At 30.1% G+C, this 18,486-nt stretch overlaps 1 long non-coding RNA gene across 1 annotated transcript; it reads right to left on the minus strand.

Annotated features, from left to right (window-relative positions):
• Positions 1–8,893: 8,893 nt before the first annotated feature.
• On the minus strand, positions 8,894–16,061 carry LOC145271039 (uncharacterized). The gene is made up of 3 exons (XR_013865669.1): positions 15,922–16,061; positions 12,986–13,073; positions 8,894–9,668 (listed from the first exon to the last, which is right to left on the minus strand). It is a non-coding gene; the product is annotated as an uncharacterized LOC145271039 (long non-coding RNA).
• Positions 16,062–18,486: the final 2,425 nt, after the last annotated feature.

Below are 18,486 nucleotides of genomic sequence, written 5' to 3' on the forward strand. Positions count from 1 at the left end.
ATTCTGTTGAATACGTTAAGTTTGGGAAAGTAAGTTGAAAACTAAAAACTATACAAAACAGTGTCTGAAACTCACCGATTATATGTTACAATGACATAGGCTGGCATAATCGGTAGGTTTCTGACAGTATTTTGTATAGTTTTTTTAGTTTTAACTCACTTTCTCTAACTTAAAGTAATCAACAGTGTCCACCACCGTTGGTAGCTTTCAAATACACCAATAAACACTGTTTTTCGAGCCGACTAAACGTTACATTAAATGAAAAGGGTTTGTATTACTAAACACAGATACAAAGAAGTTGTCAAAAAATAAATATATAACAAATAAATGTTATCAAAGGCAAGAAAAGTAAGTGTTCTACCTAACTGGATAAGATTTTAGTGTTTTTATGTAATGTATAATCGGTTCAAAAACATTCAATGTTTATCGGTATATCTGGAAAATACAAATGGCGGCAGACTGTATCGAACACGTTAAGTTTGGGGAAATTTTGGGAAAATGAGTTTAAACTAAAAAAACTATACAAAATAATGTTAGGAACTCACTCAATATATGTTACCATGATGTAGGCTGGCATATAATCGGTGGTTTTAAACTTTTGCTCGATACAGGTGACGACTTTTAAAAGTCCCTTTTAGTGATTACCTGGTTTGAGGATATTTGTACAACTAAACGGCAAATCTGCTAAAAAATCCGGTATTATTTTACTTTAAGGCCTGTTTCACGTTCATATATAACGAAATATTTTATTGTAGATTTCGGTTTGCTAAAAACGAATCTGCAAACCGTTTACGTAGAAAAAAAAAAGTTTTCATGATATTCATGAAATTACTTTTTCGAAAAGTGGGTGATCACTTTTCAATAGAAATTTAACTTAGAATGAGCACCCACTTTCTGGCCACCTGAGAAAGGGGCATTTTTCTGTTTCTTGGCTAAAAAGTTTTTTGTTTGATTTCTTTTGCATGGTAATAACCCCTGAACTCTGGGACTATTTTCCATTTCACAGACGTAGCCTTCGTATGCGTAAGCATAAACGAAAGCTGTTTAGCCAATAAACATGGGAAAAAATCCCCCCTCTCTCAGGTGGCTAGAAAGTGGGTGCTCATTTTAAGTTAAATTTACATGGAAAAGTGATCGCCACTTTTTCGAAAAAGTAATTTCTTCATATCATAAAAACTATTTTTTTGCGACGGAAACGGTGTGCAGATTCGTTTTTAGCACACCAAAATCTACAAAAAAAAAATGTTGTTATTTACGAACGTGAGACGCACGGCCCTTAATGGAAAATTATATCAAAAATCCGGGGGAAAATAGTTTTCAATAAAAACAGCAAATGAATTCGATAGAAAAAAAATGGATGCTATTTTTTTTCTTTCTGTGTGTTTCTTGGCTAAAAAGTCTTTTTGTTTGATTTCTTTTGCATGGTATTAACCCCTTAACTCTGGGACTATTTTCCATTTCACAGACGTAACCTTTGTTTATGCTATGCGTGAGCATAAACGAAAACTGTTAAATATAAATTCGCGTACCAAACTGCCTTGTCAAAAAAACGTTTAAGCCAATAAACACGAAAATAAATGCCCCTTCCTCAGGTGGCCAGAAAGTGGGTGCTCATTTTAAGTTAAATTTACATGGAAAAGTGATCACCCACTTTTCGAAAAAAAAATTTCTTCAGATCATGAAAACTATTTTGGTACTCCTTGGGCGTTGAGTTCCATGGCTACCCGCAGAATTATTTAATGGTCGTTCCCTTAGTACCCCCCTAGTCAAGGCTAACGCATGCGCACATAACATTTTTTATTTATTTACTTACGTGGTGGAGTTTCTATACTGATAGGTTTTTTGAAATTTTTTCACTGGATTATTATTGATTGAACACTAACCAGATTATGAAAAAAAATTGAAAAAAAAAATCATTTCAACATTTGAAAGGGGTACTCACTTTTTAGTTACCACGTTCTGGTAAAGCAGTCACTTTTTATTTATTTATTTTTTATTTTTTCTAAATACGGAAGTGTCTTCGGGAGATATAAAATGTTCGCATGTTGATGAAGCAATGTATCGGGAGGCGTACGGGATTAAAAATTATTGGTAAATTTTTAGATTAGCTCCACCTCATCAATTTTCTTTTAAATGACGACTTGAAATGGTTTTCGACTATGCTGAATACGAAAATCGCATCGAAATTTTGCAGAAATAAGTAGTTATCAAGATATAAAAAGTTGTATTATGCATTGTAATCTTTTGGCGGCCATCTTTTTTACGTGTGTGTATTTGTTTATGGCGCGTGTGCACGTAAAAAGATGGCCGCCGAAGAATACAATGCATAATACAACTATTTATTTCCGCAAAATTTCAATGCAATTTGCGTGTTCAGCATACTCGGAAACCTATAAATGTCGTCATTGAAAGGAAAATTGTGGAGGTGGACCTAATCTAAAAAAATACCAAATTATTAAACATTTCTCCAGCATGTTAGTGAAATTTATAATACTTTAAAAAAATTAAAAAGAAACAAAACAAAAGTTTTGAAAAAAAACTCACCTTTCACAAAAACAATTAAAAAAAACAAACAAAACCCACAAACTGACTAAATAAGTAAAAAAAAATAATTAAAAATCTCGAAACTTTATTTTCATGAAAACAATAAAAAAAAAGTCCTGCTCTCTCTATTTTTTTTCTTTGAGAAACAAATATATTTCTGACTTACAAATGCGGTAGAGACTCATTATTTTTACTTTCTATGGTTTTGATATACCGCGTTTTTATTGCTTACAAAATGGGTGACTGATTTATCAGAACGTTGTAACTAAAAAGTGAGCACCACTTTCAAATGGCGAAATAATGATTTCTTTTTTACATTTTTTTTAATAATCTGTTTAATTAGTGTCCAATCAATAATAATCCAGTGAAAAAAAAAACCCAAAAAACCTATAAGTATAGAAATTAAGCATGGGAGTAATGGTTGTACAACAACGTCGCCTTTCGCACTTTTGCAAACATTTTTTTAAAAAAGTAACTAAACCATTTATTGATAATTTGTCACGTGTACAAACATTTATTTATTTATGTAGGCTTAACTCCTTTCATGAATAAGAAAAGTTTTACTCTTTAAGAATAATAAAAGGAAAAAGTTACTGAACATTTATAAAAGGACTTACTTCTTTTCATGAAGGCCAGAGGAATAGTTGGCCGAAAAGTCGTGAAACAAAAACTAATAAAGATGAGAATAATAGTCCGCAATAAAGAAAAATGGTGCTAATGCAGAGAGCGATCCGCGCTATTTTTTAAATCATATTTCCACGTTTAAATAACGTTTTACGATATGTTTTATTATTATTATTTATTCAATTGTAAGGTTAAAGTACAGAATAGGTACAAAACATCCTTCCCTCCCCATGTTAAGAATGACTTTTTAAATAATAACATTATTTCAGCACGGATCACTCTCTGCATGAGTAATCTTATATCGAAAAACAAAACAAAAAACTCAAAAGCAAGCAACAAACTTTTTTTGGCCTTATATAATAAAGAAAAGATGTGTAAATTAAAAAATTGGAAGATAAACAAATGAAATATGTTTTTTTTTGTTTTTTTTTACTTATCGAGTTAACAGAAAATGAAATCTTTCGTCAATTCGTGGCTGTGAAATGAATCGAACCGGAAGTTCAGTTTTATCCACAGAACAGATTCGCAGTAACGGTTAAAAAATATATTTATTTTATTTAATATTTTTATTTTAATTAGGTAAATTTATTTTAATAACATAAAAGCATACCTCGACTCTAAAAATGGGTTGTCTGAAAATTTCAAATAAATTGGTAACGTAGAAATATGGTTTTATTCTTTTAGAACGAACCAACAGTTATATATATATATATATATATATATATATATATATATATATAAAGAGAGAGAGAGAGAGACACACACACAATAAATAAGTAAAAATTATATTCCAACATGCATGATATTGACCATCTTATAAGCTATTCCTTTAATTCAGTTGACTTATACAATTCATGACAGTATCTGTTTCGTAGCGCAAAATCAATCACTAAATTATTATATCAATGAATGTAAGTAACCAATTATTTTACAATTCACCATTAGCAGAAATGAAGTACAACTTATGACTATCGATTGAAATAATTTTTAATACTTAAATTTTATATTGGACAGATTAGTGAATTAATTTATAATATAAACCGAGTAAATCTTTTTAATAATATTAAGTGAAAGACATTAAAACTATATTAGATTAATTATTAGTTTAATATGGATGACTATGGGTTACGAAATGTTTATAATATGAATGTTAAAGGAGAAGAAAAAATGAAATTAAAGAGGAAAAAATAAATAAAAGTAAACTTAATATTTCGTTAGTTTTGTTCCAAGGGAAGTAACTCTGCCTCACTTTAATTCAAATAATATTTATTATTTACAATTACGATAAAAAGGAGGTTTCAGATAATTTTTAAAGTTAACTTAACGTAAGTATATGTTTGGATTGTATGATTTTTGAAAGCTTGATTATAATAGTCAAGAAAATTGAATGATGTCTGGTTTTCAATTCAAATCAATTGATTATTTATAATAATCGTAACGATCAATCATTTTAAGCTTAGTTTAGTTTCGTACATACAAACATGTAACATAGTTTATAATTTATTAATGTTATTTTTATAAGTATGAATACACAAGTTAGAATGTATAAATTTACTAATTATTAAATAGAACTTCTGATGAGTTAAGGACATAATAGATTCACTGATTGATATAATAATTAAGTGATTGATTTTGCGCTACGAAACAGATACTGTCAAGAATTGTATAAGTCAACTGAATTAAAGGAACAAATTATAAGTTGGCCAACATCATGAATTTTGGAATATCATTTTTTGTTATTTATTCTCTATATTGCTCTATAATTACATTGAGCTTCTTAAATAAGGATTGGTATAGATTATAAGAAAATATACTTCTACAGAACTATATATTCTCTTCTTTCTTCTCCCTATTTTTCTATTTATTTTTTTTTTCTTTTTCTCTCTCATCCTTTCCGCCAACCTCCCCTCTCCTCTCTTATTCACCATATTACTCTCTCCCACCCTCCCCTTCTTTCTATTATTTTTACTCTTCTCAACCCTGACCCTAACCCCCTCCCCCTTCTTTCTTTATTATTATTCCTTCCCTACTCTATCACGGTTACATCATTTCATCATTCTCGCTTTCACATAACTCCCTCTCTCCCTCACATCTATTCACTATCCTGTTCTATTCAATTCATCTATTTTTATTAAAAAAAAAGGTTTATTATTTATTAGAAAGATTTATGAACCTTGAAAAGAATTGTAAAAATTCGAAGGAACACAATTAGTTCTTAAAGAAACTAGCATTGCTTTCAATTGAAAAATATACTTCACTAATACACAAGATGTCAAGTTGAAAATGATCTTTTCTTACAAATTAAAACAATAAGAATGAAGTAAAATAAAATATTTATTTCTGTATAAGATTCTATTAAGCTTATATATTTTATATGTATGCATATATATGTATTTTTATGTTTTAATTTTACAAAATATCGAAACAATAGGTAAAACTTTTTCTGGAGCAGTGTAACAGAGTACTCATGAGAAAATCAGCAGCAGCTATAAGATAGCTGGCTTGCTATTTTATATTGCCTTTAACCTTAATCACTACCGGTTTTGAAGAACTGTTAAGGTTATGTGCGTAATTGGAACAGATTATCTCTTTTCGGGGAATCAGGTGAGGGGGGCAATGTTTTGTGGAGCTGGATTTTTTTTTAGATAAATTGAAGTTGTGTCTAATATTGCTGGTGTGGTAGACCTTTGTAAAAAAAATCCGATCTTCGTTCTGTCGACAGAACCGTTTTTATTTTTTATCGCCACTGAGTTATTAATTTGTTTTACATGGACATGCTTGTGTTTTGAACATATATAAATATATGGAGGCGTTATCAAACGTTCAACCAATTATTTTGCCATCCGAAAACTTTCATTTTTATCTTTTATTCTATTAACAAGTTTTTGAATCGGATTAATTTTGTAAAATGGCCGTTTTCATCTTGTACTAGATAATGTTGTATGGTCTTTACTTCCGGGTATTGCATCCTTATTTTGGAGAGTGGATGTGTTTGCATTTTATCATCTTAATTACTGTTAAGTTGAAGGGAGTGCAGAGAGTACAACCCAGGACATAGTACAACCCAGGCTATGATAACGTAATTGTGCGAAATTGGCAATACCCATATGTGCAGATCGAAATATAAATTGGATAAGATTATAAAAATAATAATTAGAAAATCGAAAGAAGAGAAGAAACATTAGAAAACCGAAATAAGTAATTGTATTAAGAGAAGAAACATTGCTAACTAAAAAAATAACTAGGATTGAAAATATGAATTCATCTGTAACATTATTAGATTTTAATGGAATTTGTCTTTCTATTTCGATTAAATGTCTTTATTCTTTTAGATAATCATGGATACATGTTTCGTCATCTCTAACTCTTATGTGTGATTAAAGACCGAAACTGTAGTTGCTCTCTACCGGTTGCACAAAAAAAAACTGCTTGTGAAACTTGAATGAAGTTCTTCATCTTATCCTCGTTCACGCTGTTTATGAAACACGTGATTCGGAAAGAGGGATTTGAAGAGACAGCAAAAAAACATATGGAAGAGCACAATAACCTAAAAAACATGCATGTGAAGCCCCCCCGTGGAAGTTATTTCAAGGTATTAGCAATAATTATAATAAGCAATTGGTGATGGTAAAAGTCAAGTATAAGTTTTGTTTCATGAATGTATTATCCCAGGCATTATCTACTTATTTTGAATCACAAATTTTATATTATTATTGCGTGAAGTATGGCGAGGGTAGAAAGGTTATTTTCAGCAATTGATTAATTTGACATTTCTAAGAGGTTAATTCTAAATATGAATTGACCTTGTGTCTAACTTAAGCCATAGAAAGCATATGAACAAATCAGACTTTCGTGGTATTATTTCAATGTAGTGTTTGTTCTGTCCTAGAAGGATGTGCTCGCAGGTAAAACCTTTGAATGTGTGATTTTTCTATTGCAGTCTTTATTCAATTTTCGGAAAGATAGATTCCAATTATAAAATATGCAACTCTGTGAGGCATGTGAATAAATGTAGATTATAAAATAGAATTAAATTGTTGAATGTTGTTTGTGCAAAAGGTTTTAACGACATATAAGCTATATATGATGAATCACATTCCACCACAAAATTATGACCATGACGTTTTTAAGGTGATTAAATTTCTTTTTGTGTGTACGGATGGGAGTGCTATATTTGAGGATTTCAAAACAAACAACTTAGCATAGTACTTATGTATACTTTGTAGTGGTGATTAATTTCTTTCGTCATTTTCAAATGCAAGTTAGTTCTTACAAGGATTCATTAACTCAAAATATTCATAATCGAAAATTGTTTAAAACTAGAAAAACCACACTCTTATTCTTATATATTGAGAACATACGCCTATAACAATTTTGTTAATTCTTATGAATTTTGGTGAGGGTTACAGTCGTACAACTCATAATAACCTGTTGTTTACCAGAAATATGCTGCAGGTGGCGTGATTAAAAGTTTCCCTAGATAAATATATGAGAAATGTGTAACATGATATGACAAAGAAGTATCTCATGTATTTGAGGATAGAAAAGAGTTTCCAATCTGAATCTGGAAAGAATCTTCAAAGAAGAAATACATTTTTTCATGCCAAATTACGTGAATACATGGAAAAATTTTTAAAAAATGCAGAATAAAATACTTAATCAAAAGTAAAATTAATAAAAGAATCAATTCGAACATTTTGTTAACTTTATTTCACGCTTGCAGTTCTCAGAAACGAAGGGGTTCCTACCTATAATAAATCTGTCTTTTTATTAAAAGAACCAGAATGTTGTTTGTCTCTTTTTTAATTTAATATATATATATATTAATTCTCATGCATTTCAACCGAGAAATCATTTAACCAAATATATTTGTCAGTTTTTTAAATCCTTTTGTCTAATTCAGTTGCTCTTATAATTACTGAAATAAAAATTTTCCAAAGATTCCAGCTTTTTTCTATCTTCTTAAAAGCAGTGGTAATCAAGCTTTCATTGTGAGCAGTCATTATAATTCTATCCTGATCATAGTGAAGAAATCCTCTTTAAAGCCAGTCTATAAAACATTCCTTACTTATATAATAATAATAATTCAAGAAAAAACTTAGCACACTATTGTTTGGCATATTTTTTCCAATTTTTGAAATACAATGTGTGGAGTATTTTTAACTACTATTTTTATTTCTGTAGCTGCTCTGTTAAGTAAAGCATCAGTAGGAACGATCTGTATGATTTCATATGCCTCACCAAATGTCAATCGGATGCAAAAGAAGAACCACATAATTAACAAGAATGTGGTTTCTCTCCTGTATGTGTTTTCATATGGCTCAACAAATGTGACCTCCATGCAAAAGAAGAACCACATAATTAACAAGAATATGGTTTCTCGCCAGTGTGTGTTTTCATATGACTTAACAAACTTGACTTCCATGCAAAAGAAGAACCACATACTTCACAAGAATGTGGTTTCTCTCCCGTATGTGTTTTCATATGACTCAATAAATGTGAGCTCTGTGCAAAAGAAGAACCACATACCTCACAAGAATGTGGTTTCTCTCCCGTATGTGTTTTCATATGACTCAATAAATGTGACCTCTGTGCAAAAGAAGAACCACATACCTCACAAGAATGTGGTTTCTCTCCCGTATGTGTTTTCATATGACTCAATAAATGTGACCTCTGTGCAAAAGAAGAACCACATACTTTACAAGAATGTGGTTTCTCCCCCATATATGTTTTCATATGACGCAACAAACTTGACTTCCATGCAAAAGAAGAACCACATACTTCACAAGAATGTGGTTTCTCTCCCGTATGTGTTAGCATATGATGCAATAAACTTGACTTAAATGCAAAAGAAGAACCACATACTTCACAAGAATGTGGTTTCTCTCCCGTATGTGTTTTCATATGACTCAATAAATGTGACCTCTGTGCAAAAGAAGAACCACATACTTCACAGGAATGTGGTTTCTCCCCCGTATGTGTTTTCATATGATGAAACAAACTTGACTTCCATGCAAAAGTAGAACCACATACTTCACAAAAATATGGTTTCTCGCCTGTATGTGTTTTCATATGACTCAACAACGTTGACTTCAGTGCAAAAGAAGAACCACATACTTCACAAGAATGTGGTTTCTCTCCCGTATGTGTTAGCATATGACGCAATAAACTTGACTTGCGTGCAAAAGAGGAACCACATAATTCACAAGAATGTGGTTTCTCTCCCGTATGTGTTTTCATATGACTCAATAAATGTGACCTCTTTGCAAAAGAAGAACCACATACTTCACAAGAATATGGTTTGCATCTCAGCTTTGTCTTGCATCTGATTCCAGAAAAAATAGGAATGTAATGAAGTGTGTGATGATAGGCACGCTAATAAATTTCAACTTTGGAAAATTTATATGAAGAAATTCATAATTATTTTAAACGATTTTTAAATCAACAATGCAGAAAGGTGCTTCTCATCCATTAATGAATTTTTTTCATTGTTGCAAATTCTGAAAGTATAAAATAAATTTGAAAAAGTACATTTCATGTTGTAAAATTCAATTTATTATGTTGTTAGTTATCAAAAAATATCCAAACATATATTAATTAATTAAATTAAAAAATAAAATGAGTGTATTTTTAATTCAATACAGGTTTGTTTACAAACTTAATGTGTTTTTATTTTTCCAACTGAAAGTAATAACGTTTTTATTATTTTAGAGATGAGGATTGAGTCTTCATATTATTTGATTCTTCAGAATACTGTTCTCCACTTGGGTGTTATTTTCACAACGTTTCTATGTTACCTCCGATCTTATTTGGGTGTATTTTGTCGAACTTGAGAACCTTTTTCTTGAACTCAAAAAATCTTTACATAATTCTGAATGGAACGTTTTAATTAGTACATGGGATTAGCACAGTCTAGTATTGGTAGCGATGACTGGGTAAAAATTTCTAAGTAATTTTTAATTCTATTTTAAATCTCACTGAGGATAAAAACTTCAACGTTAAGTAGTACGTAACCTACAACTAAATTTTACCAAGTACTCTAATCATAGCAACATATATTAGCATTACAGGTCCTAGCAGACAATCTTAGTATGAATTTGAAGAACTATTTTGTTTCTAGATGTTATCAGTATTCATTACTTCCTATATATATATATATATATATATATATATATATAGAGAGAGAGAGAGAGAGAGAGACAGTTTTTATTACATATTACTATATGTATATATATTATTGTTAATGGTTCCTTTATCGTATTAAATAATATATAACCTAGCTTACTCTTGTTTTTTCTCCATTTATAATTTTTACTTTATCCCATAATGGTAGATGATTTAACTTTTCCATCCATATATATTCTGCCATAACTGATTTTTCAATCTCTCCACATATTACAGCTTTTCAATGATTTTATAACCTTACTGTTAGTGAATGGCATGACTCACATTTGTATAATTTTCCACATTTACATGGAATCTATTAGTCATGATTGTTTTCATAAGTGGCTTTCCATGAACAACATGTTTCTGTAGAATCGAATAACTCTTGAATACTATATTATGTTTAGCTCTCTGTTGTATTGTTTTCTTAAACTTTCCACCTTATTTTGACATTTTTATCAGTAGCAATACACATGAACGATAAAATGCTTTGGATAATCACAGATTCCAAGGGGATTCTGATAAAATAGTCATATTTCAGAAACCGAAGCATTTTAAGTCGTCAATATACCACTGTTTTTTTAAACGAATTTATAAATAATAATGTGCAGTATATATTTTAAGAGTTTTAAACAAATAAATTTATAAATAATAATGTTCATTATATATTTTAAGAGTTTTAAACAAATCAATTTATAAATAATAACGTACATTATGTATTTTAAGAGTTTTAAACTAATAAATTATTAATAAATGTGCATTGTATATTTTAAGAGTTTTAAACAAATAAATTTATAAATAATAATGTACATTGTATATTTTAAGAGTTTTAAACAAATAAATTTATAAATAATAATGTACATTGTATATTTTAAGAGTTTTAAGCAAATAAATTGATAAAAACTGTTAACATCATAAAATGGCGTTTTCAATAAGATTTTGTAACAACTCCCCCGATTTCTAAATGCTCATACTGCGCTGGTATGAAGAATTTTTTCATGAGATTTAGAATCTAGCCAAGAAAAGATGGCACTTTTAATAGTTTCGCCTGTTTGAAATAGATTTGAGAACTCGTTTTTCCATTGTGTAAAAAGAGATTTCAACATGAGTATGGAACTTTTTTGTTTTAATTTTATTTGAACTATCATGTTAAATAGAACAATCTTTTTACTGTTTTAATCTGTTAGAATAATAATTGTATATGGTTTTCTGTTGTGATAAATAGCAATTAAAAACATGATATCCGGAAAAAATGGGTTTGATTTTGAGTATGGAATTCTTTTGTTTTAATTTTATTTGAACTATCATGTTCAATAAATCAATCGTTTTTTGTTGTTGATTTTTATTCCAAATCTTTTTACTGTTTTAATGTGCCCAATTATGAAAAATGCAAAATCGATATTTAAATATTTGTAGGAGATGCTCAGTTAAGAAATAAAAACGGTAGAAAAAGACATGAAATGTAATTTTTTAAAAATCAAATTTATTCAAAATTTGTGAACAATTTTTCAGCTTTAACAAAAACTTTTTTTTTAATATATAAATGTCAGCTTTAACAAATACTTATTATTTTTTAAATATATATAAATAGGTGGGTAAAAATACTTGATACTTTTACAAACGTTGCGTTTTCTGTTAGAGTGACGTCACTTGTTTTAAATGACATTTATTTTTGTTTGTTTGTCGTAATTCTTGTATAGTTTCATAATGGGTGTCAAATGCCCTCGTAACAAAAACTCGCTTAATCCTTCGTCTAACCCTAGGTACGAGTGGCAAGTCTACTTCTAAAACCTTCAGAGCTTATAATAACGCTAAGTCCAAGTGGTAGAGCTCCCCACTAAACAAAATTTTTTGGTAAGTTACATATAAACGTAAGAAAAAAAGATCTTTCCTTAAAGAAAAGTGCAAATGATTTTTTCCCATAAAAATTATATTGGTCAACTGTCCTAAGATAGTAGAATGATCTTCAATGCTAAATCATTTTACATTAAATTCATGTGAAACTAACCCCCACTCTAAATTCTAAAAGTTTTTTTTGTTTCTATCAAATATCCAGGATGTTAACATATAATTTCCCTTAGCTCTAATTGTAGAAGGGTTTGCTCGATTAAGAGTAGGGATAGAATGTTAGTTTTTCCGTCATGACTGCTTTGTTGCAGAGAATCTCAACACACGTGTGATAAAAGCCATGGGTTGCTAAGAAAAAGAAGATGAGGATGTACTTCGATTTAGGTGTTAGTAATAATTAGCAGTGTTTTTAAAGAACTTACAGGAACCTGGACTATGTGATAAAAAAGTTTAAGAACCGCTAATGGTTCCCCATTAATTGTAGATGGGCTTGCTCATTGCTCGATTAAAAGTTGGGATAGAAAGTCAGTCTTTCTACCATAATTTCTTTGTTGCAGAGAATCTCAACACAAATGTGATAAAAGCCGCAAGTGGCTTAAGAAAAATGGGGTGAGGATGTATGTCAATTTAGGTGAAATGATGCAGGCAGATGTAATTGAATGATCAATAGTCCATGGAGTTACTGGTCATTGATGACATATTAGCCTTACTTGGGTCGGCAAAATACTTTGTAAACTTAGATCTGAAGTCAGGTTACTCTCAGGTTTAATTAAATAAGAATGATAAAGAAAAGAACTTCATTTACCTGCAACTGGGGTTTATTTCACTTTAACATTATACCATTTGGTCTCGCAAACACCCCGAGGATCTTTCCGCAATTAATGTCCATAGTTCTAAAGGGACAGAAAGATTATGCATTACCATATTTGGATGATATTTTTATATTCTAAGATACGATGGAAAGTCACTTAGATCACATAGATAGGGTACTACTAGTCATTTTACATAAGCACAACCTCAGGTTGAAAGTGATGTAGTGTGAGATTTTAGGAGAAGAACAGGATCTGGCGTTCAAAGTTAGTGAACAGAGTATATAGCCAGACCTGGAAAATGTCAAAATCGATAAAATCTCGACTCCAACTACTGTGAGACAAGTCAGATCTTTCATTCGTATGACGTCATATTATTGTTTATTTATAAAAATATAATTTCTGCCTCAAATGATCCATGATCTGATATGATGTTTGTTAAAACAAATGTACTTTTTTATCTCATAATCTTATTGATATGCAAGAGAGATGGTAGGTGAAATCGTTTTGTTTGAACCAAAATAGTTTTCATTGGATAAGAAAGTTGAGGGCTCATTGCTGTCATATGTTGTTATGGTTTTATTAAATTAGAGAACAAAAGGCAGATGATGAAATTTTTAGATTTGAAGATACGGATGCAGAACAGAGTTATGGGTGAGATAGTGTATTACTTGTCCCAACCTGACAATGAACTATTGATAAGGTAACATGTACCGTTGCATCCTAAAAAAAGTAGTGTTAGTACAGTACCATGACAATAATAGTTATGGAAAAGACTTTTCATGCTATTAAGCAAAACTATTTCCGGTCGTGTTTATTTAAGGAGGTGAATGAATATGTAGGAAATATATCAAATGTGCAAAACAAGAGATCTGAGGAAGCAACAATCTAGAATGCAGAAGTGCGATCAGCCTCCTTTTCCTTTCATAAAACTGGTGTTGGCTATTTTGGGCTCTACCAAAGACACTTTTGGGTAACTAGGAGATAGTGACTTTCATCGATATGTATAGTGGTTGGCTGGAGGCTTTTGCGGTTCCTAATAAGAAGGCAGAAATGGTAGTGCATCTGTTGTTGGATGAAATTCTCCCCAGATTCGGAGGACCACCCCAGCTGTTAAAAGATAATGCCCGGAAAATATTAACAAAGTCATGAAGAAGGTGTTGAAGGACCTCAGCATACATCATGTGATGACGTCATTTTATTACAAAACAAAGAAAGAGTGGAAAGATTTCATAGGATGATGCATGACAGTTAAGCAAAAAACTGATGGAGAACAAGAATAAGAAAATAAAGTCATTAGATTTTAAGATTGGAAATCTGGTTTTTTATAAGAACCACCAGAAGGCGCATGTGGAACATCTGTGGGCAACGTTGATTGAGGAAAGTCCAATGAGTTGGATAGTGATTGAGCCACAGAACAAACTGATATCTCAATATGGAGGAGTCAACATCAACAGGAAAAGTCGTTAATGGATCGTAGAGTCATGACATATAGCATTACATCGAAAATTGCAAATAACTTGGACACAAATTATCTGCTGTATCATCGTTTGTGGATGTCCAAGACAGTAATATATAATATAATGGAGTCTACATCAACGGGAAAGGTTGTTGATGGATTGGAGAGTCCTGACACATAACATGGCATAAAAATTGCCAATAATTTGGACACAAGTTATCTCCTATTTGCACTTATTGTGGATGTCAAAGACAATAATTAGATCCATCTAGAAAGGCCTAGAGTTGGTTCAGAGTTTGGAAGTGGGGAAGAGGAACCAGTGAGAGGGAATTCGTTAGGTTGGGTAAGATCTATATTCTGTTTTTAAAAAATATTTCTTTCTCGGGATTCGTTTTATACGTGACACTTTGGAAGATGATTTCGGTTAACCATTTTGACAGAGTATGCAAAGCATTAGGAATGAATTATGAAAGAAAAGATTATTAGAAAGACAAAAGAAATGAATTTTTCTTGTTTATAAACTCAAGCATGGAAGTCATCAAGTGTCATCTACCGATGTTAATTTTAAATTATCAGATGGTATTCACCATGCATCGGGCGTTTCTCATATTAAGCCATTTAACAAAAAAAAACGAAACTTATTCTTGGAAATAAAAAATTGAGTTAACAAGACAATAACGAGTTTTCGGAATATTAAGCAATGTAATTCCTTATGTTATGAATGGTGACCACCACTGATAACATAAATAATTACTTAGCTTAATATCCATACAACTACTTGTTTGCAGCAATTTTTAATGTCATATTGGTTTCAGCATAACCTAAAACTTTTGAATTCGTCATGCTAAAGATGACTATTAAGGTGGAAAGTAAGTTACAATTTACCAAAACGGCATTCAGGCAGCCCTTTCCCCAAATATCTCCATGTGGCCAGAAAATGGGTGCTCATTTTACATTAAATTTATATAGAAATTGACCTTTTTTATGTTTAAGTCAGTAGTGAAAACAAAATCTGATTTTTTTTTTTGACTTGTGAAGCACTGAAGCAGTTAAAAACATGAAATTTATAAAATTATTATTATTTTTATTTTATTTTTTTTTTGTAAACGATAAAAAAGTTTTTTTAAATGATTAAGTCAGTATTGAAAACAAAAACAATCGACAGCAAAAAATTTTCACCGATAAACCAACATTTTCATTAGGATTATTCGCTTTTTTCTGATTTCATGTTTCAATAAAGATACAGGGAAATTAAAGAACAAAAATCAATAAAAATGTTATCAATTCTGTACGTGAAAACGCATACAGAATTGGTCACCACTGATAACGTAAAGAATTACGTATTGACCGTTTTTATGTTTAAGTCAGTATTGAAAACAAAATCTGATAAATTAGTGACCATTCGATAATAATCCGATGAAAAAAAGATGAAAATAAAAAATACACATACGTGCGCCATGTAGTAATACTTACGTTTTTGTTTTATAATCTGCTTTCGATTAACTTTATCTGATTTTATAAAGGAAACGATGTTTCAAATGTGATTGACTTTACAAGCTCAACTTAACATTCAAGATGACGAACGGAAGAGCAAGTTCGCAGAAAAACAACATTGAAGAGGAAAAATAAAAAATAAATCATTTCGAAATAAAGCCGATCTATTTGGTGAATATCACGGATAAAATTAGTATTATTTTATTTAACATTGTATTATTTACATGAGAGAGAATAGATTACAAGTTCAATTTTTAAAATTTTTTTTATTAATTCTCTAATTCGTTGCACGTGCAATTTAATGGCGGAAACTGATAGTTTTTAAAGCCGCATTTTCGTATTTTTATTTATTTTTTAATTAATTTATTTATTTGTTTATAGATTTCCGATTATTTCTTGATTGTGTTTAAAATAATTATCTAAAGTTAATCTCTACGAGAAAAAAATAATTACAGAGATTAAATGTAAAAAATTACAGGTGAAAAAAAAATGTAATAATGAAAACTTATCACGTTGGAAAAAACTGACAAATTCATCTAAATTAAGAAGTTAAATAAATTCCTTGTAAAACCCAAAAATCACTTGAAAAATAAATACTAGTTTTCTGTGACTATTTCAAAGATAATTAGTAAAATAAAAGGTAATATAGTTCGTCTCAAAGTTGCATCAAGAAGCAGAACTTGAAGTAACAACAAAAACATGAAATCATATCCTACGGAAACGAAACGAAACTTCTGTTTTATTTAGTTATTTTTTTTTTAATACTGCAATAATTAGTTTTAATTATTTTCTTCTGTATCTTCACTTTGCATCGCAACGAAAAATAAAGTAGAAAAATATTTTGTAATAAAAAAATATTAGTTGCATTCAAAATAATTTAAAATAACAACCGTTTTGGGGAGTTTTGTTAAGAGAAGCCAACAAACAAAAAAGTGACAAAGCAAGATAAGTTACTCTTCTACCTACCTGGATAAGGTATGTATTTTAATGCTTTTTTTGATTCAATAAGTTACTCTTCTACCTACCTGGATAAGTTATGTATTTTAATGGTTTTATTCAGTTCAATAAGTTACTCTTCTACCTACCTGGATAAGTTATGTATTTTAATGGTTTTATTCGGTTCGATAAGTTACTCTTCTACCTACCTGGATAAGTTATGTAGTTTAATGCTTTTATTTGGTTCAATAAGTTACTCTTCTACCTACCTGGATAAGTTATGTATTTTAATGCTTTTATTCAGTTCGATAAGTTACTCTTCTACCTACCTGGATAAGTTATGTATTTTAATGCTTTTATTCGGTTCGATAAGTTACTCTTTTACCTATCTGGAAAAGTTATGTATTTTAATGTTTTTATTCAGTTCAATAAGTTACTCTTCTACCTACCTGGATAAGTTATGTATTTTAATGCTTTTATTCGGTTCAATAAGTTACTCTTCTACCTACCTGGATAAGTTATGTATTTTAATGCTTTTATTCGGTTCAATAAGTTACTCTTCTACCTACCTGGATAAGCTATGTATTTTAATACTTTTATTCAGTTCGATAAGTTACTCTTCTACCTACCTAGATAAGTTATGTATTTTAATGCTTTCATTTGGTTCAATAAGTTACTCTTCTACCTACCTGGATAAGTTATGTATTTTAATGCTTTTATTCGGTTCAATAAGTTACTCTTTTACCTATCTGGAAAAGTTATGTATTTTAATGTTTTTATTCGGTTCAATAAGTTACTCTTCTACCTACCTGGATAAGTTATGTATTTTAATGCTTTTATTCGGTTCAATAAGTTACTCTTCTACCTACATGGATAAGTTATGTATTTTAATGCGATAAGTTACTCTTCTACCTAGATAAGTAAGCCGATACAATTTTCAGATAATAACTTTATTCATCCAAAATGATGGAGGTCTGAAACACAATTTAAAATAACAATCAACCGTTTTGGAGAGTTTTGTTAAGAGAAGCCAACAAACAAAAGAAGTGACATATATGGTAACATGGGTATAAAATGATGGAGATCTGAAACATACAATGATATTATGGTAACATTGGTATAAAATGATGGAGGTCTGAAGCATACAATGATATTATGGTAACATTGGTATAAAATGATGGAGGTCTGAAGCATACAATGATATTATGGTAACATTGGTATAAAATGATGGAGGTCTGAAACATACAATGATATTATGGTAACATGGGTATAAAATGATGGAGGTCTGAAACATACAATGATATTATGGTAACATGGGTATAAAATGATGGAGGTCTGAAACATACAATGATATTATGGTAACATGGGTATAAAATGATGGAGGTCTGAAACATACAATGATATTATGTTAACAAAGGTATAAAATGATGGAGGTGTGAAACATACAATGATATTATGTTAACATGGGTATAAAATGATGGAGGTCTGAAACATACAATGATATTATGGTAACATGGGTATAAAATGATGGAGGTCTGAAACATACAATGATATTATGTTAACATGGGTATAAAATGATGGAGGTCTGAAACATACAATGATATTATG

Source organism: Euprymna scolopes, chromosome 46 (assembly GCF_053919585.1).
Source record: "Euprymna scolopes isolate OS-2025 chromosome 46, ASM5391958v1, whole genome shotgun sequence".
NCBI classification, from domain to species: Eukaryota; Metazoa; Mollusca; class Cephalopoda; order Sepiida; family Sepiolidae; genus Euprymna; species Euprymna scolopes.